Source organism: Cyanistes caeruleus, chromosome 4, assembly GCF_971803275.1.
Source record: "Cyanistes caeruleus chromosome 4, bCyaCae1.hap1.1, whole genome shotgun sequence".
Classification (NCBI taxonomy): domain Eukaryota; kingdom Metazoa; phylum Chordata; class Aves; order Passeriformes; family Paridae; genus Cyanistes; species Cyanistes caeruleus.
Window position 1 is genome coordinate 24,495,311 of NC_141704.1, and position 23,421 is coordinate 24,518,731.

Below are 23,421 nucleotides of genomic sequence, written 5' to 3' on the forward strand. Positions count from 1 at the left end.
ATCCAGAAAGCAAATCAGAATAGAGTCTAATGTGTTGAGAAATATGACACTTTCTGTTTGTTGGGTTTTTTTTTTTTTTTCTTTTGTGGAATTAAAATGGTGGGAAAAAGCTCAAGGACTATGATCCTTTAATAATACACAAATTTCTCCAGTGTAAAATATTTCATTGAAAAAAATCTTAATAAGCTCTAGTTAAAATTTGCAGGTCAGGATAAATAAACCATGGAACAAATTTATGGAGCAGGCTTCTCATAATTTGCAGCCTTTAAATCAAGAAAACATTTTTCACTAAAAGATGTATGATGCTTTATCTCCAATTAATGGGACTCAATGCAAGAATTACTGGGTAAAATTTGATAGCCTATGCTATGCAGGTCAGACTAAATGTTCATATTGGCCCTTGACCTTTGCAACTATTAATCTTTCATGAGGGCAAAGCCATAAAAGACAGATGAATGCAATAAAAGGGAACTGCTGTCTCTGGAGGACTATTTAGAAGGTTCTCTTGAATTAGCTAATGCGAGGAAAATACGTTTTCTGATAGAAAGGCCTCCAAATCCCCAAAGTTACACAGATTATCTTTCATTTTGACATGAGAGGAAATTGCATTTTGGTTAAAGATATTGTTTACTAATATCTTCTTGTTTCTGTTCATTTGGAATGAGATCAGAAAGTGGAGGAGATTTAATGAAAAATAGGAAAATGGAAATGTTGCAGGGTTTGCCCTTTTGGAGCTTTAAAAACATTTTATCTCCCCAAAAACCAAGTGCCTTTGGTGATAAAGTAGAAATGTTATCTCTCCTCTGGTGTGACCAGGATTTATAGATGTGCTTAGGGCACTGGCTGTCTCTTTTGTCCTCTCCATCTCCATCCAACGTCCTTGAGGTGGGGTTTGGGTGGGAGGTGCACTGGCACCACCCTTCGGGAGGAGAACACAAGTGCTTTGCTCACACAAATACCCAGCAGGGAAGGCACAGCTCTGTGTCCAGGGAAGGCACAGCCCTGTGTTGAGGGAAGGCTCAGTCAGTGGGTGCTCAGGTCCTTCGTCCTGGCCATGATGAGCTGGAGGGGCTGAGCGACACCTGAGGTGCTGCCCAGAGCCCTGTAAGCCATACCCTGAGGAACAAAGGGGTCTCAGGGACTGCTAGGATGTTTCTTCCCTTAACAATTTTCCTGATACCTGTAATTAGGGCTCTATTAATTCAGCTGCCTCTGTTACTACTTGTCCCTTTTGTTTTTTTATTTCTATGCCATGAATTACACTATTATTTGGATATATATGTTGTAATCAAGAGGACAAAATAGTACTATGGCGCCTGATAAGAAATAATGTATCTCTCCATAAGAAATATACACCAACACCTGGATCTTGAGATCAATTTTCATCTTCTCATGGAATTTTTATAATTCCATTGAAACTCCTTCTGAGGTGATCATTAAAAATTCTGGGTATAATGGTACCTTGTATGAGTGCTACATCCCAAGCTGGTGCAAGTGGCAGCAATGAAGCTGCAACAGCTGGTTCTCATGGAGGACATGGTCTGGCTAATACACAATTTACCACATGGTTATGTGGTCAGAGACAAGTGCAGGTTGCCAGCTGAGCTCACTTTCTGACAGCTGAGAGAAGTTTTCCATATGACTGTCCCACCACTGGCCAGAGGCCAGAGAAGACAGCTCAGGATTTAGTCCCACCACCAACAGCTTGGGCCCTCACTGATCCCAAGGCTGGCTTTGCTGGCTGGTAGCTTATGACCCATGTATCAGTTATGAGAACAAAACCATTCTTCTCCAATTCATCCTGTGGTACTTAACTACACAATTTCCACCATCACCCTTATATATATTATTTTCTAATACCTGTGTGTATTTTTCAGTTGTTACTTAAATAGGGCTTCTCCAGTGCACTGTGCTTAAAGCATTTTGCTGACTCACAGGTAGAGCTTTTCCCAGAGGGATGTTTAAATTAGCTGAAATGAGAAGACCATGTTAGGTGAAGAGCTTTTCTTTTCTGCCTGGTTTCAGTTCAGTTCTGGCTACAAGTGCACTTGGTACGCGCTCAGCTCCTCGCTCGTGTTCCTGCTCTGTGGGTCTCTGACTCACCCTTGCTGGCTGAGTCAAGGTGTAGGAACAGTTACTGAAGGCTGCCAGATGGACTAATAGGAAAAATACTTAGGCCAGAGTTTTACAACAAATACCAAAGCAGTTGAGCCTGTTTTATTTCTTGTCCTAGAATAAAAGTTTTCATTGTTGTCTAAGCTCTAAGCTCTTGCTTAGACAACTTTGCAACTTTCCTTTCTTATGCTTCTTCGACAAGGTTTGAATCTCTTTTGTTCTGAAACAGAACAGAAAGCACATGGTGAGACTGGGGGAAAGATTTCCTCCAACAAAAATCAAATAACTTGGAGATGAAGGCAAAGAATAAAAACTGTTTCTGGAATTCCCACACTGCAGTGTCCTTCCTTTGCAGAATATTTACTTCCACTCTCCACGTTGCCTTTTTTTGATCAGCACCTAATTTTGCTCTTCTCCACACAATATGTGGGCAAATGTATGCCTCAGAATGACTGTCTGCGGCTTTATTCACATTTAGAGGTTATTGAAAAAAAGCACATAAAGAACAAAGTTCTTCAAAGAGTGGCAAAAGGCTGTCAGTGTCATTTTTCAGCTGGGCGAGATTTCTGTGAAGTGCTTGTGACAAGGCTCATTCTACAGAACACTTTTCATAATAGGGTGAAGGCTCTGGCTTTTCATGTATAATCCATCTCCAGTGATTTGTCGTTCTCCTCTGCAAAAAGAACACTAGATTTCGGTCAGGGCTGTATGGATCCTACCTTGGTTAATGCCAGAAAATAAGCCCATGTCTTTTTCAAGTAGAGACAGAAATCTTTATTCCTTAAACTGAAGAGCTGTTAAATTAATATTTTTTCCAGGCTTGCATTCTCTGTTATTTGGGAGCAGTTACACACTCATGTACCAGTGACTTACACAATTAAAAAAAATATTGAAACATGATTTGCATTAATCCAGAACTCCAGATTGTTTCCCTGATTTAGGTATAGGTCCTTGGTTTAGCTCTTGCGGGCAGAGAACTCACAAGTGAATCTATAAACTGTGCATAAGTCTTCAAAACTTACATGATAATGCTGAAACTGTATCACACATAGCTGAGAGATGTTCCTTGCAGAGAATAAATTCCATGTAGATGGTCTTCTCATGTGTTTACACAATGTTTTGCAGCATTTCATGCAGCATTTGAGCCAATAAATTATATTGCTCCAGATTTTACATATTTAGAGACCTCTCTAGGTTGTTGCCTTTAGAAAGTCAGGTACCTGCTAATGGAAATCTGGTTTGGTTGAAAGAATGTATGAAAAATCCTGTTATCCTGAAATCACTGAGGGACAAATGGGGCCCGATTTCTCCCTTTAAAGTGTGCAGCTTCTCTAAAAGAAGCCTCTTCTGGCCTTTCCCCCTAAGTCACACTCTAATGGCTTGCTCATCTCTCTCATCCTGGCCATTTCTGCTGTACAGACGTGGTTTTTGAACACATATGGCCCAGTAATCAATGTCAGTGGTTCCCCTGCAGAAGCCATTCACCCAGCTTCTTCCCCCAGAAATTGCTTGCCCTTGTTCAGAGTTTGCTCTTGTTCTTAGAAGTGCCTGTCAGAGTGAAAAGCTGAAATATGCTCAGGAGCTGATCTTTCTGCTCTTCTTCCCCTGCCACTATAATCTGGACTTGAAAATTCTATTAGGTATCAAATATGCAAAAATTCAATATCAAGTAGGAAAATATACTTGGTAGGACTCAGCCCAATTAAAAACAGCAATAAAATCAGTAATATGTAAGCTTATTTTATTCTATTAGTAATTGGCCTTGTCATAACGTTATTTAAAGTTGGCTTTAATTAATTGCATTTTCTTTTCTTCTCTTAAGTATTGCTCAAGGCAAATTGTTAGTACTTCAACACTGCTGTTTCTTCTCCTTCTGTTTGCTTTATAATTTCCTTTTTCTTTCCTTGCCACTGCCCTCTCCTTGTGCCAGGCCCTAATCTGAGCATTATTAATCAGTCTTTTTTCCTGCTACACAATAAAAAACCTATTGGACATGGAAATTTCAACTCAGCAACCTCTGCTCTTTTTTTTTCTTTTTCTTTTCCCTTGGTGTGGTCAGTTTTCTCCTTTGTGTTTTTAGCATTATGTCTCTGGTAGTGTCCATTCAAATGAGCCCTTGCAATATGTTTTCAGCCCTCTTGTTTTCTCACATGTAGACCATCATTTGAATACTCCATTCCACTCTCTTGACCTACAGCTACAGTTCTATTCTTACTCTAAATGTTCTTTAACTTTCATCCCACTACTGCTATGGTATAAAAAAAGAATGAAGCACATATAATGGTTGCTTATAGAAGTAGTTTGATTCAGTTTGGCATCATGCTGATCTCCACGTTCTTCACCACATTTGTAGGAATCTGCTTTTCTCATAAAAGAGTCTTTGCATTTAATTTTTTTAAGAACACATTAAAGACATATGGCTTTTCTCTCCTGCTAGACCCTTCAATTAAGGTGTGACAACTCTTCATTTTGTTACCTCTCTTTTCACTTCCATTGCAATTTCACAACTTCATGTTATAGAGCAATTCAGAGAACTAATGTCCCTGTTTCCATTTCATTTGCTTAAGCCAGGAATATGATATGTCCCACTGTGTTTTCCCCTTTCTGTCCCTATTTCATTTTCTAAGCATCCCTATCTCTTGTCTCAACATACTGTTCAAAGGAAAGGGAGAAGAGAAAGCACCAAGAGAAAGAAACTTCAAGGCTTTATGCAGGGTTTATCCTTCTCCTAAGTGAGACCAGACTGTAGGGAGATCTGGTAACTTTGTGGGAGATATTCACAGAATGTTAAAACAGCACTTTTCCCATCTTTTATATTTTTCATATAGCAGCTTTGGCTGTTATATGTACAATAGCAGTATTGTTGCTGCCTCCCTGCACCTTGCCCTCTCGGTCTTGGAGGCAGCTCTCAAAGTCTCTGTACCACCCCTGCATAAAGCTTGAAGGACATAAAATCTTGTCACCTTTACAATCTCTCTTGGCTTGGACAAAACCACGTGTCATCAAACAATCAGTCAATCAGTTCAGTGCTAGCTGTACATTTTACACTGTTACCACTGGTGAATGTTACTTCAAGCTCTCCTCTCTGATTACTGGGTTTTATTTTGGTTTCTGGGACCTTGCTGCGTCACACACACAGAGGTGCAATTTACAGTTCTGCAGACAGAGGACTATTCTAGATAAATTTTTGTTTGCCATGATTTCAGTGTGGGGATCCTTTTTCATTTTTTTTGTTTGTTTGTTTGTTTGTATCCCCATTTATTTCTTATTTCTTTTTCCTTTATATCTGCTGCAGTAGCTGGAAAGAAACCATTAATCTGCTTATACTAACCTTCAGGCTGCTTCTCTTTGGTTATTGCATACAGAGACTAATCCTCAGCTTCCCTTGATCCACAGCGCTCTCCTGCTCTTCTCATTTAGACATTGGTCGCATGTTTGCTTCTTGGTGGAAGCTGGGGGCTTCTCAGCCACAGAAACTTAGTGTTATTCAAGTGACAAGCTCAACATCAAGCTTGAAGCCCTCCAGCCTTGTGCATTTGGATTTACAGTGCAGCTCTTTAGAGGCTTCTCATATCTGAAACAAATAGTAGCCAAAAAAGTTCTAAACCCTATGCTTTATTCCTCACCGTAAATAACGCAGGAGTATGTCACTACTCACACAAAGCTGTAGGACTGGACACAACCTTCTCTGTTGCTGCCATTTTGGGTTTTATCTCTCCCCACTCCTAGGTCTTTTCTAAGTTCAAGTCAGATTCTTCCATACATCTGTGATCTTGCCTCTGCAAATGCTCTGAGTTTGGGGCACAGCCCTGCTCCTTTAAAGACTCACAGCCCTGTCATGCTCCATCCTGCCCTGTCACTCAGCTCTCTGGGCAGCCCATGCCCACACATCTGTCCAGATATTTAGTTTGGGAGGAGAGGATGGGGTAGAAACAATTTTGAAATTTCCAAAGAGACACAGAAAAATTAAGCAATTGAGATCAAGAAAGATGAACAGAATAATGGAAACCAGAAAAATATGTCAACTATTTATTTTCAGGTCAACCCTTCAGCAGTAAACCTGTAGTTTATTCCTATGCCTTAGGTCTCTATACACAGACAAGAAGATGAAATTTGAAATTAATTTAACAAGCATAATTTTATTTCAGCCAGTGAATCAGTTTTATCTGCCTACTTGTTTTTATGGCTGCCTTCTTCATTGTATGTGTAAACCTCTCAAATAAACATGGTTTGTCATCACAACACCTCTCCAAGGCAGAGAATGATTATGAGCTTGTTGTGCATAGAAAACTGAGGTGCAGAAAAATTAGCCTCACACACAGGGTTAGGGAAGGGTTTTCAGACTCTGCCCCAGTTCATTGACTTTCCTCCTCCATTTTTACAGGTTTATAAATAAATATATAAATATATATATATAAAAATATATGTATAAAATCTTTTTGCTCTTGAGAACCTTATGACTGTTAAATGACAGACTAAGAGCATTTAATTAATTTATTAAAAAAAATTAGAACACTTAGTACTGCTGATAGATACACTGAATTTGGATTCTTGGCATATGAGTCACAAATTACATGTATTATTCAGAGGTTTCATAGACAGGAATATGAATGCAGTTTATAACCCTGCTCTCCCAAGGGATATATGCTAATGTGCTCTGATGGAACCACCAGGAAAAAAAGTAGATATTTATATCTAAACTGGTGCTGGCAAGACAGGTGGGTTTGGTATCTGAACTTCCCCTGTCTTTTTGTGACTGCATTGGCCAAATACGTTTCTGTTGTTTTTTGTGAATTTCTTTATATTTCATTACATATCCAATTGTCATTGTTACAATAACTGTGAAAGATTGAGATGATGGATAAAAAGTGGAATTATCTACTTTTTAACTCCATTCCCATCAGTCTAAAGATCAAAGCACTAAAAAAAATAAAGTAGCTTTAATATTAAGTTTTTGGGTTTCCTAGAAAAGTGTCTCAAGAAAAATCTACTAAATGTATGGAGCTGTGCATATAATTTTTTTAAAAGGCTGAATTACAAAATCTAATCATAAAACCCCACTATCTTTAACAGGCTCATGCTTTAAATGGCAATAAAAGTAACGTTAATTTCAAATATTGAAATAATAGTGAACACTTTGTTGGATTAGAAAAAAATAATAACTTATGGCATTTTAAATAGAACCGAATAAAATTAAATAAAAATAGGGTACCCTTTTCCAGTTCAGCACTGGTAACCTTTCTCTCCAAAGGTTACAACATTCCATTACTGTGCAGTAAAGAACATAAAATACCTTCTCTGAACAGCTTGAGTATCAATTGCAGTTCTTCTAGTCTGGAAGAGGTTGAAGCTATTCTGCTGTTTAGATTCATGTATGGCCTAAAAGAAGTGTGCAGGTGTTTGCTTTCTTCCCTACGAATGATTAAGTGTTTGAATCATTTGTCATTCTTTCTATTTTTCTCACTTCTTTATGAAGAATCATTTCTTCACCAAAATGATTTCTAGCCAGGTAACTAAACCCTATGCTTTAATATATGGTCATATATGGTCTATTAATATATGGTCATATTCTACTTTTTACTTTTAATAAGCAACACACAAATTTAGGGGCTCAGATCCATGATAGATCTTGCTGCAGTGGGTCCCAAATGCCAGGCTGACAATAGAGATATTTATCTGGGAATTGGCAATTACTTTTATTCATAAGCAAGAGCTATTTTTAACTCATTTAATTTTAGTTCACTTCAGATGACTCGTATGTAATTTCTAAGGATTGTCTGTGGACCCTGAGCATGCATGGCTGAGGATGCAGGAGTTAATTTTTGGAATAAAACATAGCTGAATTAAGGAATGACAAAGATTTACCTTATCTCTTTCAAGACAGTTTCTGTTGGGTTGTGATGTGTCTTATTGGAAAGAGCTGTACTTAAAAACAAAAGTTTTACAGCATTAGTTTTGATGAGTTACTAAAACATGCATTTAGGGGATAAGTGCAGTTGGTGAAATTCTGGCAGTTACCATCAACAGGAATTTTGTCAGTGACTGTAGTGGATGTGCAAATTCACCCATTTCATGAAATGAAATAAATGAACAAATCCTTTCTATTCTTGCTGCCATTAACATTTTTCTTGCATAATTTTCAAAATACTGAGTGACCAGTTTATTTCATCCTGTTTTCTCGAGCCTTTTGGAAAGTACACTTTGCAAGAAGATCCAAAAACACTCCCAATCTTTATCTCTGTCTTTCTCTGGACCAACCTGCTCGGGTTTCCCTATTGAGAACCCTCCTGTCTGCATCCAAGTACACGTCACTGGGCTCCGGGAGGAACCTCTGCTTATGGCATGTTCTGAAGGCAGCTCGCCCAGGCCAGGGAGGAGGGAGGAGAGGTGGGTGTTTATTTCCATAGTGGCTGATTTCCCAAATGAAGAACCTAATTATTCATCTCCCTTGGTGAGTTTATGCCTGTGAATAAAGCAAATGCTTTTCAGTAGCTGTGACAGGGAGGGCCCCTGGTTCTGGAGAGCAAATGCTGGGGTGGTCCCTGCCCCAGAGTGGAGTCTGCTGTCGAGGTACCCTCGTGAAGTACAAAGGGAGGTTATATTTTTGGGTGCGTTTTAATTCTTGCTGGTAGTAGTCATAGCCTCGGTGACTCATCAATCTGGCTCACAAAGTAAAAACAGATTTACCCTTTATAGGGTTTGGCAGTTGGCAGATGATTGTTTCCCTTCTATGAATCAGACTTTTATTTATTTAGTGTAATCAAGAAGGAACTGTCTGTTTTGTGACCTTCTAGGTTAGTGAAAGGGAACAAAGGATTTCTCTTTATTATTATTATTTTTTGGCATCATGCAGTTAGCAGAACAATGCAAAACTATGATAAAGGATCATGCTCTGGTTGGCTGGCTGCTTGGACGGTAGCTGCATGCCACATTATTATTCCAGTTGGTCTGAGGAACTCTTTTACATGAGCAGAAATAAGCTATTTATGACAAATAAAGTAGAATCCATACGCTTTAGAGTCAGTCAGGAAACATTGTTCCCTTTTAACAGATAGCTAGATAACCATTTAACATTAAGGCACTGAAAGTTCCTCAAATAACTTTGCTAAGCTGTATAAAAATAACAAGAGGCTTTTGCAACATGCCTGGCTATTGGATCCAGTACATCCTGCCAGATTACAGACATATCTCATGCAAATTACAAGAAAAAAAAAATTCAGATGGCAGTCAGGGACTCTGGTAAGCAAGTCAAGGACAGCAATTTTGGTAACAGACCTAAAATACATTTAGAAATTGCTCAATGACATTGGAGCTGAAAGAAATTAGAAAAAGCTAAGTGTAACTAACCAGAAATTATTAATTGGTTACTGTTCCTTACCCAGATAAGGAGATAATGCCATTTGGAAAGCTCATGCGGTTTCTAAACTTCGTATTTTGTTTAAAGAAAATGGCTTCACCAGCACGAAGCATACTAATTCACTCCTTGGGCCTGGCGCTCCATAGGAATTTTGCTGAGACCTGTAAATGATCTGCAACATGTTCAGGGAATGCCAACAAACATTATTCCTCACTAGAGCTGCATTTGTTACATAGTTTTCTAAGCTGGCAGTTTCTAAATGTTTTTCCCTTGTGCATTTAGCCAGCAGAAGGTTTCACATGCTGTGGAAACCCTTGGTGCCAAGGGATACTGCAATGGGGCCCTGCAGGGTGAGCTGGCAGTGGGTGGTGTGCCCTTCCCATGAAGGGGGTACTGGCCTCCCTGGTGTTGGTGGGGCTCTGAACATTGCATCTGTGAGGAGACAGCTGCTTGTCCTCACTGCATTTCTGTGCTGCCACGCTGTGTAGGTTATAAATGTGCTAGTTTATTAAGAGCCTCGGCTAAGTAAGGGTATGCTAGGAAGAAAAGTTAGAAAAACTGTAGTTCCTCAAGCTAAGTACTTGAAAAGGTACATTACAAAGTAACCTATGCTTCCTTTAAGTCAGCACTTTCTAGGGTATTAAACATCTTCAAGTTTGAGACGGGAAAAAAATCTGCGTTAGTTATAAATAAGGCATGACTGCCCAATGGGTTTAGCTGGGTTAGAGGCATTAGAGTAAGAGCTTCCATGAACAATTTCTTTATTAGGAAAGATCTTCCTCCTTAATTAGCAGTTCTCACTTACCAAATTCCCAAGCTGAGAGTGTTTTCCAGCAAACAGCATGCTTTGCTTAGCAGTGTACAGTCAATGAGTGACATCAGATGACCAAGGGATGCTGCAGGTTCTTCCTCACTGGGATCTGCAGACAGGATAAACAATCACCTTGGGGAATGCTTTCAGTGGAAGGTGAGTCAGTGATATCCTGAGAGCTCTTTCACCACTCTGTTTTTATCTTTGAAGGGAAAGATAAAAAGATGGAAACCATGGCTCTTTGTCTGAATTCAGAGATGCATAATTTGACATGAAAGAAGATTGATTCCATTTCTGTTGGAAGACAACACATCTCCGAATATACCCCAATTTATTCTTCAAGCTATAGTGTTATTGACTTAAGAGAAGACATAAAGAAGAGTTTATATTGAAGGATTACTTACATTGAAGAAGTACTTACAGCACATTCCAAGATTCTTTACTCTGACCCCGATAATACCGCGACACACCACTGTGACCACAATTCTAATGTGGCTTCACCTGAAAGACTCCCAAAGAAAATGCTCTTGAATTTCACAGTGTGAGCTATCTTGCAGTAAAATGATCATGAATACTGCTAGACCAAGGAGAAAATTACTTGCAGGCACACAAGTGTACTTTATTCTTCCAGTTTCTTTTATTCAGAAGCATAATACTCTTGAGACCAGCAACTGTCAAAAATAAATCAGTAAAAATAATACATAGTATTTGTGTAATGATACAGTAATTGAATACAGTAATTATTTGATTGTGACTTTCAAGATTTTTAGTGTTCTTCAAGCCTTCTTTTCCCCCATTTTTATTGTGTCATGTGATAGGCTCTACTACTGCTCAAAAAATAAAAATATTCTAATCCACATAACATGAAGAAAGACCTTGAGAGTTCATAACCAGATGAATAATAGAAAGAAGAAGACAGATTGTTTTTCATTTAAGTATTACAATTGCAAAGTTAACCTAAAAGTTTATTTGTCCTTCCTCTGGATTTGGGGTTTCCGTATACTAAGAGAAAAGCAGACTCACTTCCAGTGAACCATTCTGTGTATATATACAAGATAAGCAAAGGGTGGGGGAAGCAAACTATTGTTAAGAATGTGGAATTTAAGTTTAAGGGATTAAACTGCCAGTACTTTCAACACTTGGTTATACAGATAAGGTCACAGCCCAAGGGGGCACAGAGGCAGCCTTCAGGAGAGCTGGGAACTGACCCCAGCTACTCCTTGGGAGGGGACACAAGTGGCATCAGTAAAAACAAACAAACAAACAAAAAACCCCAAGGTCCAACAGTGATAAAACAGCTGCAGAGCTTAGTACTTTCTTAATGAGTGTCGCTGTGAAAAATCTCAATGGACCGCCACAATTGTCCATGTTTTTGTCTCTAGGTTAAGGGACATTGATAAGTAACAAAGAGCACAATTACTGTCCTTCATGAAATAGTCCAGCTTGGGAGCTGCTTGCCACATGGTGCTGTGAATGCTAAAAGTTTGCAGAGCATTAAAAGGAAACTGGACAAGCCCGTGGGTAAGAAATCAGTTAATAGCACCAAATTAAAAAACACCCAATAAAAACCAAACTGAAGCCTACAACATACCCATATTGTTCTTAGGATTTACTTTTATTTGAAAATTACTCGAGGGTGAGAACGCATTTCAGTGATATATCTTAGGTTTTCCTTGTTCCCACACTCTTCCTTAGACACTGACTTGTGGTCGCTGCTGGAGACAGGATGTTGGTGTAAAAGGAGTTTTGTTGTGACCTACTACCACTGTCCCAAGGTTATAATGTTATGAGGAGCATGTTCTGACACAGTTGAAGATCTAATCCATGAGCTAAGAAAACATGGAAGTTTTCTTAGATGCTATGTGGGCTTTGTGGCTCTTAAGTAGTTTCCAGAGATGCCTTTTCCCAGAATCTCTTGGCCCTGCAAATAAAGCAGTTCTGCACAGTTCTATCTGCTTTAGACTCTCTGTGATTCAGTTGTTGGGGCTGCACTCATGGAAAGCATCAAATGCCTTGTTACCAAGAGTAGGCTTCACCACACTGGAAAATTTTTCCCTCAGTATACCCCTGACACTTCTAAAATCTAATAAATGGGTTTCTACAAATAAACAACATCTGTGTGTTATCAGTATTATCCATCTTCGAGATGGAACACATTCATGTGGGCAGATCCTGAAAGCCCTCCCAGGAATATTTCAAATCCATTTTCCAGGTAAAACAAACAGATACTTCTGCCCCAGCCCTGCATCCCACACTGACTCCTGCATCCACAAGGAGCCCCAGTGACCTCTCTGGGTCCAAACAGGCTAACCAGACTGCAGGGCAATGAATTACCTTTTAGAATTAGTACAGTATGGTTTCCAATGAGTAATACTTCAATTCTGTCACTTCTCCCACCACAAAAATTACGTTTAAATTTGCATCGATGAATAAAATCAAATGTACAAAGGTGATTTAAATGAAAAAGTGTCAAGTATCCACATAAGCTCAAATCAGATGTAGAAATACATGTCTTGAAAACAAAGGCAGCTCAATAGATTTATTTAAAAAAAAGCATTTCCATGTGATTAAAAGAAAGACCTGGAAGTGATGTAGACAGTTTGGAATAGTTCATAAATCAGCCCCACTGTAATAATTTCTTAAGAATAAGTATGTGCGAATTTCAATGATCTGTAGAAATATAGCCCAGATTTCTGGGGAAAAAGGTCACAAAAATTTAATCAAACTGTGACTCAGACTTACACTGTAATATATTCATTTGCAAGAAAAAAAAAAAAAAATGCAGTCAACAGGAAAATCTTACCATTTTCCCCCCAAAATCCACTGGTGACAGAATCAGTAGCTCCTCAGGCTCCAGCTCTAATTCCATTTGCCTTCTTGATTGCAAGGTATTGCTGGCTTTCAGTGATCTGATGGAGAATGAGTGCTCCAAGCTTGCTCCTGGCCTGTTGCAAGTGCAAAGGAACCTGGGTTTATGAGCAGTCACCCATGAAGATTGGTTATCAGCCTGTTTGCAATGGGCTGGGACCACATGCACATCCAGCCACTGACATTTGACTGACAGACAATTAAGATGTGTTAATTTGAGCTTGTGAGAACATAGCATTAAAATGCATTCACTGCACTCAAAAATATGTTGTGTCAAGCTTGTGATGAAAGTTTTATTTATTGATACTGCATGGAAAGCAAAATAAAGTCAGGTACTGTGCAAAAGTTTAAATCTTCTATCCAGATTTTACTCATTCTACATTTTTATGTTCAAGGTTTTAATTTTTTCCTTTCAGTACTAACTGCACTTAGATATTATCAGTTTTTTTGTGGTTTATATCAGAATTCAGAGGATCTCAAGACCACACAAGGAGGTCTTTGGCAAACCTCAACTACAGAGTTTTCCACAATACTGTGTGGCTGCCTTTTGATGATCTTTAGCTTTAGTTGAGATCCACTTGCTGAAAAAACTTTAAAATATGTCAGAACAGAAGTGCTGTGCTTTTTTTTTTTCAACAAGTTATTAATTCACTTTTAGCTGAGACTCCACATCTAGATAAGAGCTCCACTCCTAACAGGCAGTTACTTCTCACTGCCTGAATTCTTTCCATCAGAGAACTAGGTATAAATTTATCACCGTGGGTGTGACAGCAATCTGCAGATTCAGTAATAGATAAAAAGAGAATAAATGATTTCTCTCTGAAAATTTCATGGCCAAGTGATTTTAGTCTTGTGTAATATTAAAAAAAAAATAGAGTTCAAGAGGTAGCATTTATTTTCTCTTTCTGCTTATATGTAACAACAGAAGGACACAGACCACATCCTTGCATTCAAATTATATCAGTATTTTTAGCTGATACATAGATTAAATGAAAACCTAAAAATTATGCAGAAATGAATAGGTAATTAAACTTAATTACTTTGACTCTCAGAAAGTCACATGTGTAGTCCAAGCCAGAGGACTACCATCAAGAGAGAGTGAGAGAGGAATGAGTGGGAAAAATTCAGTCATTCAAAAATAAATGTCTAAAATAAAACCACTCTCTGGAGGTGATTTTACCTCCTCTCTTTAGTAACAGGCTGAGTTTTGATCATTAGCTTCAGATTAACATCTTACTGTTAAATGGCTAAAATTAGGTGACATGAACTTAATCTTGCCGTTCTCTATTTTCACCCAATGCAGCAAACATTTAACAGCAATTCTATGTAAAAAATTGCCATAAATCTTTTTAAGTGTGTTTCTGGATCAGGTCAAGAGTGCTCATCAGTTTGCAGGATTAAGTACTGCATCTCTAATGGTGTTTAGCACTTGAAATTCCTATCAATATCATTGGTCTAATTTGCAGTTACAGCTTTAAAATGTGAGGACCAGATTTGAAAGGATTTGTTTACCACTTGTCTAATCTGCCTTTTCCAGAGGGAAGTGAAGGTAAAAGAAGGTAAGAAAAAGAGCTTGCACATCTCACATCCAGCTGATTGCTAAGCATCTGAAAGTTATTTTCTTTTGTTATCTTATAAAAAGCAGGAAAAGGGTAGAGACACTGAAGTGGGAATAGATTTAACATACAATTATTATGTTTACTTAGTGATACACTATGCTTACTTTAGGCATCTACCTTAGGTGCAATTAAGGAAGCGCAAATTTAGGAATCCAGATTCCCTTTACAGTCAATGGAATGAGGCACTCAAAGGGACAGTGGGAACATCAGCATTAGCTGCCCATAACCTCCAATGTTACCTATTTTGCTATTTAATTGCAACATTATTGCCTGGTTGTTTCCTGGCAAGGTATAAAGTACACATGGAAAAACTAGATAGTGCAAGAACAGAGAGCACCTTTTTGAGCCCATTTAACTCCCCTGCAAGTTGGCAAGCAAACCCTGCTTTCTCTGAAGTCTTGTGTCTAAGCAACAGAAAAATGTTTTTCATGTGGTATTTACCATATTTTACAGCACTATTTCACAGCAGCCTAGATAAGTGGTTTGCATAAACTGTGTTGCAGTTTGAGAGGCCGAATTCTATTCGTGTACATATCACAAAGATAAAATAGAAGCCACTAAACAATGTTATGCCTTGACTTTGAACATGGTGAGTATAGCACATTATCATCCATCAGAAAAAAAACATGTTGAATTTTTGACAAATATTCAGGAAATTAAACTTTGACTCAATTAGCCATCCAGTTTAGTTTCCAAAATGACTGAAAGAGTGAAATACTTATCTTGCCTGCATTACTGTTGTTTTAGGCCACAGAGAGGATTGGCTTTAGCAGCCCCACACTGACTTTTATTATATTGTTTGACTTATTACAAATCTAGTCAAAACAAAGGAAAGAAAACATTTCATATTTTGAAGATTATTACATACTGGCTTATTTGCAACTAATGTAAAACAGGACTTTGTGTTTTCTTCTCCTACTCTAGTTGCTACAATGCATGCTCACCATTGCAGCTCATTCAAGACAGACTCACATATTTTGTGAGGCTCTACTGCAAATAGCTTCTCTCTGAGAAAAGTCTTGTCTAAGATGGTGGCCTAAATCTTCACCCTTCCACCCATAATGGGAAGTGAAATATCTGCTAAAGTTGGCAGATGTTGACTGATCAGTGTGCTAGAGATGTGCTCCACAAAAAAGGAAATTTTGTAAAGGATGAACCAATTTTTTACACAAAGGGGAAGAGAAATTACTCCCTTGATGTGAAGAATCATTTATTAGTCTAAAGAAGTTACCTTACTCTTACACGCTTAGTAAGTTAAAATGTGGATTTTCTAATAGCTCATTCTAAGACATCACCTAGCACAATCCGGTGGACTGAGATAGTTTGGAGACCCAAAAGCAACATTTTCCAAAGGAAATTATTTTTTTCTTCCTTCACATTCAGTTTTCTATTATTATTCTCCAGACTTTACATCATTCCTTACCTACAAATTGCCCCATGCTACTTTTCTAGGCACAGAGTGCATACAGCCTCAATGTCATGCTCAAAGAAGTTGTTGCACAATCCTGATAATGCAAACATCTATAAAGTTGTTTTTTTTTTTTTTTAACACTAGAGAAAGTGTCAGCTGTATGCAGATGCTCTGGACAACACACTTCTTTTCCTTTTGCCCTTATTAAAGCAAATTCTTCCCCCACAATATTTTCTGATTTAAGCCCGTGTACTGGCTTGAACTGAGGTACAGTGGACTGAGGGGCTGTGTTTTGCATTTGTGCTGAAAACAGTCCCAGTAAGATCGAGATGTTTTTGTTATTGCTGAACAGCTCTGGTGAGAAGATTGGGCATGCATGGCAAGTTGGGAAGAGACACAGCCAGGGCAGGACCAAATTGATTCTCCATATATTACCATATAACATCATGTTCAGTGTGTAAACTGGGGGATGAAAGGGGAAGGGGGGGTGTTGGGGGTGATGGTGTTTGACTTCCCAAGTCACCATTACATGTGATGGGGCTCTGCTCTCCTGGAGATGGCTGAACAGCTGCCTGCCCATGGGAAGCAGTGAATTAATGTCTTGTTTTGCTTTGGTTGTGTGCACAGCTTTTGCTTTCCCTATTAAACTGTCTTTATCTCATTCCACAAGTTTACCCGTTCCAATTTTACCCCCAGTGGTGGTGGGGGAGCGAGTGAGCAGCTGTTTGGGGCTTGGTTGTTGGCTGGGGTAAAAAACCACAACACCCCAATAGAAAAGAGCCCCTCCCTAACCTAAGAACTTCCCTCCTGTACTCAGCATTGGTGATGCCACATCTTTAATACAGTTCAGTTTTGGGCCCCTCACTTCAAAAAGGTCACGGAGACACTGGAGCGTGTCCAGTGAAGGGCAACAAGGTGAAAGGTCTAGAAAACTTGTTTTATGAGGAGTGCCTGAGGGAACTGGGTTTGTTTAGTCTCGAGAAGAGGGCACTCAGGGAGGAGCTCACCACTCTCCACAACTACATGAGACTGTTGTGAGGTGGGGGCTGGTCTCTTCTACTGTGCCTGCAGTGAGAGGACCAGAGGAAATTGCCTTAGGCTGAGATGGGAGATTCAGATTAGATATTAGAAAAAAATCACTGCTGGGGTGGTCAGGCATTGGGATAAGTTTCCCAGGGAGGTGCTTGACTCATCATACCTGGAGATGTTTAAGAGGCATCTGCATTGGCACTGAGTGATGTGGTTTAGTGGTTACAATGGTAGTGCTGGGTGGATGGTCAGACTGGAAAATCTTAAGATCTTAAGATCTCTTCCAAGTGTGATCATTCTATGATTCTATCAGTCAGCTGAATTGGCTGCAAATTGGTATGAGCAGGCAGCTGGCCAGGTCTCACTTTTGTACCTTCACTCTGGCAGGTTTCTTGTAGGGGTCATTATTAGCAATAGAAGTGGCAAAAGTCACTGGCTTGGGACAAAAGAACCGTGCTCAACCAAAAAATTATACCTCCACATTTCTTGTCCACTCTATGAGATGTGGGGAATCCTGTGAAAGTAATTTGCTAGATTAGATGACTCTGATGACTCAGTGTTGCCTCACTTGTGGATGTCAGCCCTATCACTATGAATGTAAAGTGAAGGATATGGGTTAACTAATGGGGTGGGACTCTGACATTCCTCAGAGGCCTCTAATTCCTGTCCTGCAGTCCCTAGAGAACCCCTCCCAAAGAGTTCTGTCTTCCTATTACCTCTGCTAATGGGACTGAGACCTGTGTACCACCACGTATGAGGAACGCTGGCAAGCTCCTCTGAGATGGGAGTCTAAAATTCCACATCCTACTCCCTTTCCAGACTTCTGTCAGCAGGGACCTGTTCTTATCAATTTGAAAGATGAAGCATTTGCTGACACCATGTTTTCCTGCACTAATGAGAATTTCCCACCCCATAGATGTTCTCTGAGTGATTAGTAGTGCAGATTAGCATAGTGCTGCTATAGCAAACAATACTTCTAATCATGCAATACGAATGAGACCATTTGGGATTAAAGGATGTTGGGGTTTTTTTAATTTTATTTTATTTGGTTCTTTATTTATTTAGATGTTGTCTTCTAGTAAGTAAATAAATAACTGCAGTTAACTCAGTATACAAGTTCAATTAGCTGAACTAAGAATTAAAATTCACCTGCAGTAACAGCATCAGGATATATCTATAATACAAGATACCACACCTTGAGCCAAGATTCAGAGCAGGGGAGCTGAGTGGCTGCATCCACTTAAAGCTTCACAGCCTACATGTAATAGCCAGGTATTGCTGGCCAAGAAAATTTCTATATTGAGTCCAGTGAAACTGGAATGTTGAGAACAGTCACCTGAGTAAACATTTACCACCTTTCACCTTCAAGTTTTTTTTAAAATTATTAATTGTCTCCAGAAGGTTCCAGAAACATTGGCGCTGCTATCCTCATTTAAAAAATTAAACCACGGAATTAGAAAAGGTAATGGCTTTCTCTAAGTGGTTAGTGGTGAGAGAAAGAAAACCCAGCCTCAAGATGATACTCAGAATTTCTCAGAACTGGCTTTCAGTTTAAAAAGTTGCATGTCCTCTAAGCCACCAACAATATACCCAATACTGCACCTTTTCTTGCTAAGCAGAAAGAAATCCTCAGTTTGGGGTACCACATTTGGGTCAGGTTTGGATGCAGCACTGCCCTCTCTGGAACAGTGTGTGCCTTCCAAGTCTGGTCAGACACACGTTGTACAACTGTGCCTGAAGGCAAGTGGCAGTGGTTTACATTAGGATCAGAACTGGGCTTGGGACAGTGAGTTCAGCAAGCATGAGAATAATACTTCTTTCTTTAGCCATCTGCAGGCTCCACCCCGCTTCTCAAAATTGCTGAACTATTTACAAATGTTTAAGAGAATCTCTGTGTGATGTTTACACTGCCATGCATTTCAGATGCAGGCAGAGCTATACAATCAGGGCCCACCCCAAAGACAAGAGCTGTGCTGTATTATCAAAATATGTACTGGTTCTACTCTCCACTACCATACAAGGCACTTCTGCATTCCTCCTGGTAACCTTTCATTACCTCCTAAATTTTCCAGATCACTGCCAGATTTCTTAAACTTCATGGAATGATTACAGGCTTCCTGAATATAAAGCCCAGATTCTGTTTGGCAGTTTTGCATGGGAATTTCAAAATGAAGTAAAGAAAGTATTTCAGAAAAGACTGTTAAGACCATTTGCAGAACTGCACTGCAATTATACAGTTTACAGATTCAATAAACTTTACTGGTTAGAGTGAACCAGGCCTCAAAATATCACCATGAAGTTGTCATTACACCCATTCCACATAGGATGGGAACTGAGGAACAGAATGCCCAAGGAATTTAGACAATGTCCCATTGCATTCAGACGGCGACTGGAATTAGATGTTGGATGTTTCTGCTTTACAGTCATAATCTGCAGTCTACTAAACTATGCCAACTCCTTATGCTTTTAGACAAGAAAGAAGTATTACATAAAGAGGATTCCAAACAGCATATATTAATACTTTCCATGCATTACAATTAAATTAGAGTGGCCTAAGAACCTTTTTGTTTGCTGCAATTAAGAAATTTGTAGAGGAATATTCAGTTTTAGAGATAATTTCCTGACTTACTAAAAAAAACAAAACAAAACAAATTTTTAAAAAGAGAAGCAATGGAATAGATGCAATTCCACAAAAGTGGCCTGAAAAACTTCTGAATGCCTATCATATTGAGAATTTTTGAAGTGAAAAAAAGTGCATTGAATTCCTGGAATGAGAGAGATGCTGTTTGTATTCTGCCCACAGTGTTCTGGCTCCCTATTCTGGAAGGTCATTAAAATGTTTTCTAAGAACTGATCAACTGTTTATGGGTTTTATTCCTACTTATTCTTCATTTCTCTCCTGAATACACCACCAAACTTACTAATTAAAAATACCTCCCAGCTTGTTTCAGCTGAAACTTTAAGCTATGTTGTTGACTTTTTTCCATATTTTCTCTGATGAATATGTGTCCAGTTGAAACAAGATAAGCCTCAATAGCTGCCATTGAGTCAAATTTCTACACAATCTAACTAAAAGATGTCAGTACCTAAAACTCGTCTGTCAGAATGTGCCATTTTTGGGTCCAGAACTTGAAATACAGTAAAGGTTACAGCCAAAATGCTGAACAGAGGGTCACCCCACCAAAACACACCGGTAGGAAATGCTGCAAATTCTGGACAGGGATTTTTCTGCCTGTTCTGAAGCTTGCCAGTGTCAGATAGAAATGGGTGCAGACCACACTGAAGTGTTAAGGTACTTTTGGAAAGACTCTTCAGACTGAGTCATGTGTGGATGTGTTTTCCATGTAGGTGGTCTGTGTGTGAGACAGAGGAGCCTCTTCTCCTGTAACCTTAGCCAAACTTGGCAGAGGGATAGACATCTAATATTAAGTTCCCAAAAGTTTCAAAAAACTTGCAAAACAATTTTTGTCTATTAATGCTGAACCTCTGCTGAGCCTCAGCCTCTTAAAAGACAACAGAAATTTCACATGGGCAAATAAGATCTAATGAACTCCCTAATCATGAGAAATGCATTAGTCAGAGGTTACGTATTAAGCCACAGAAAACCTCAGAGTTCTTGCCTGTATGGAGTCTCTGCTACCTAGTAAATGTAGATGATGAAAAAAGTCATAAATACATTTATAAGTATGGTTTACCAATTAGATTCTTTGAAGTCTCTAAAGGAGAAACTCTTGCTGCAAACTAATATAATGCAATTAGATTGTCAATTAATCACAAAACCTCTGGGAGCTAAGCTGCTTTGGTTCAGGTTCTTGGAAATGCTTTGACTTTCATAAGGAAAATGCTATGGAGCAATGATCTTATCTAGAGGGAGAAATGGCAGCTAGTAGGTACCTTTTCAGTGATGTGTGACAGCGAAAACCAGAGCAGGCCAGGAGATAAAAAGAACTAAATTACAACCATCATTGGAAAAAGCAGGTTGTGACTATGACTTGGTTAAACAAGGTTCTGAGTAACAACAGATCCACAAATTTTACCCTGTTTTCAGCAGAGGATTGAACTGGATGACTCCTAGAGTTTACTCCTAGAGTAAACTTTTCAGTTTAAATCTTTCTGTGGTGCTATGAGCCCTAAAACACTGATTCCACAGTTAAAAGATGGGTAGTAGATTTTTCTTTTATGTTTCTTAGCTGTTACCATTGCATGAATATCTGGCCTGGATGCCCTTAGCTTTTGGAAAATTTAAATGGACATCAATGCCCTGCTTGTTTAGGAACATAGGGATTGCCTCAAACTTTTTCAAATGCCTTCCAAATGCTATTCCTGTGTTTCACTTCTGCTCTAATTCCTCAGAATGAGAGTGAAATTCCTCAGAATCAGATCTCCTTGCTAGGAAGAGCCATAAAGCTAACCTCAGGCAGCGGATTTCAGCACAGTGCATCAGACCATTAGCACAAAAAAACTTATATCTAAGTGTGGAACATTAGGAGCATGAATTACTGCTGAATCAGAGAATCACTGAATGGGTAAGACTGGAAAGGACCACAGTGGATCATCTGGTCTAACTTCCCTGCTCAAGCAGAGTCATCCCAGACCACACGGCACAGAATTGTGGTCAGGTGGTTCTTGAACATCTTCAGTGAGGCAGACTCTACAGCCTCTCTGGACAAACTGTTCCAGTGCACGGTCACCTGCCCAGTAAATTTCTTTCTTATATACAGGTGAATATAGGATGCACTTCCTGTACATCTGTTTCTGCCTGTTGCCTTTTGTGCTACTGCTTGGGACCACTGAGCAGAGTCTGGCTCCCATCCCCTTGACACCCTCCTTTCAATACTGAGACATTGATGAGTCTCAGTTGTCTCTTCTCAAGGCTGAACAGGCCCAGCTCCCTCAGGCTTTCCTTATAAGAGATACTCCAGTCCCCCAGTCAGCTTTGTTGTCTTCTGCTGAGCCCACTCCAGAAGCTCCAGGTCAGTTTTGTACTGATGAGCCCAAAACTGGACACAGCACTCCAGATATGCCTCATCAGGGCTGAAGAACAACCTCTCCTCACCACCTGCCATCTTGAAGTTCTCTTATCTCACAACCTTGGTTACTGCAGCCTGTTTCTTACCCTCAAGGCCTGATTTCTACCCATAGCAATTAAGCAGCATCATCAGTTTTTCTTTTCTAGAGCAATTGAACTTCAGCACTTCCTGTTTTTCACCTTTCAATAGTAAGTCAAAACTATTTCACAGTGGTTCCACGATTCAGCATTATGCATTCAGCATTATGCCCTGGCTTATTTCCCATTTCCCTCTATTTTCCCACTCATGTTCATTCTAAAATACCTTCCTTGTGCCTCTTTCTCCTATCCAAATTCCTGGTCATGGTGTTTTCCAGTTCTGCACTGCCTCCTGGACTTAGAGCCCTGTCCTCAGCTCACTCTTTCCTAAAGCCTTCAGAACATCTCTTTCAGTTCAAAACTTATTTTCCTGCTGTTTCCCAGAGCCCAGCCCCGCGGATGCAGCAGCCTGTGCGCTGAGCGCAGCACAGACGGCATCTGCTGGGGAACTGAGGAACATCAGGGGCCTGCTTCCAAGTTACTGCCAACATAAAAATCAAGTCTTGACTCATACAAACAACTCATTCAGGGCAAACAATAAATGGCCTCGATGCTTTATTGTGACATTATTTTTTAATTTTTTTTTTAACAAACGAAAAGTTAACAAATACATGAAGCTAGTTTCTCATAAACTGGGTGCAAAAGTTTTCCATGACAATGCTGGGCATGAATCCAATTCTGAACAATGCTGGGCTTAATTTGTAGCAGAAACATCCTCTTATTTGTTTCTTTTTTCACTTGTTTAGGGGGGGAGGCAAAGAGGGGAAACTGATCTGTAACACTTTGTTGATTGTTCATAGCAACCACCTGGCATTGCTGCTCTGGTGGTGGCACCTCAGTGCTTGCCGGAGGCAAAGCCTATCTGCCTCATTTTCTGTGAGTTAAGCAGTGAACACAGGGTGGCAGTCTACAATCTGAGCCTAGTCCTGGCTCAGATGATCTTGGACTTAGTTCCCTAAGGCTCCTTTTTACCCATCATTTATGTTAATAAGGACATGGAAAAAATCAACACTTTTTTCAGTACCTGATGATAATTAGATGACATTTAGTACTTAATTCTAGGACCTCTTTGGTAGTACACTTACTAAGTACCATTCTTTGGCC

At 39.4% G+C, this 23,421-nt stretch overlaps 1 protein-coding gene across 6 annotated transcripts in view; it reads right to left on the minus strand.

Annotated features, from left to right (window-relative positions):
* TES (testin LIM domain protein) overlaps nucleotides 1-23,421 on the minus strand; it is a 60,502-nt gene that overhangs the window by 5,407 nt on the left and 31,674 nt on the right. For 2 of the 6 annotated variants that reach the window (XR_015286256.1, XR_015286255.1), the window contains exons 7-8: nucleotides 13,087-13,228; nucleotides 10,278-10,954 (exon numbers count right to left, since the gene is read on the minus strand). The gene's annotated coding sequence lies outside the window, so the exon portion shown is untranslated. Of the gene's footprint in view, nucleotides 1-7,980; nucleotides 8,036-8,373; nucleotides 8,579-9,493; nucleotides 9,634-10,277; nucleotides 10,955-13,086; nucleotides 13,229-23,421 lie in introns of all 6 variants that reach the window. The other 4 variants (XR_015286259.1, XR_015286257.1, XR_015286254.1 and 1 more) reach the window with 4 other exon arrangements.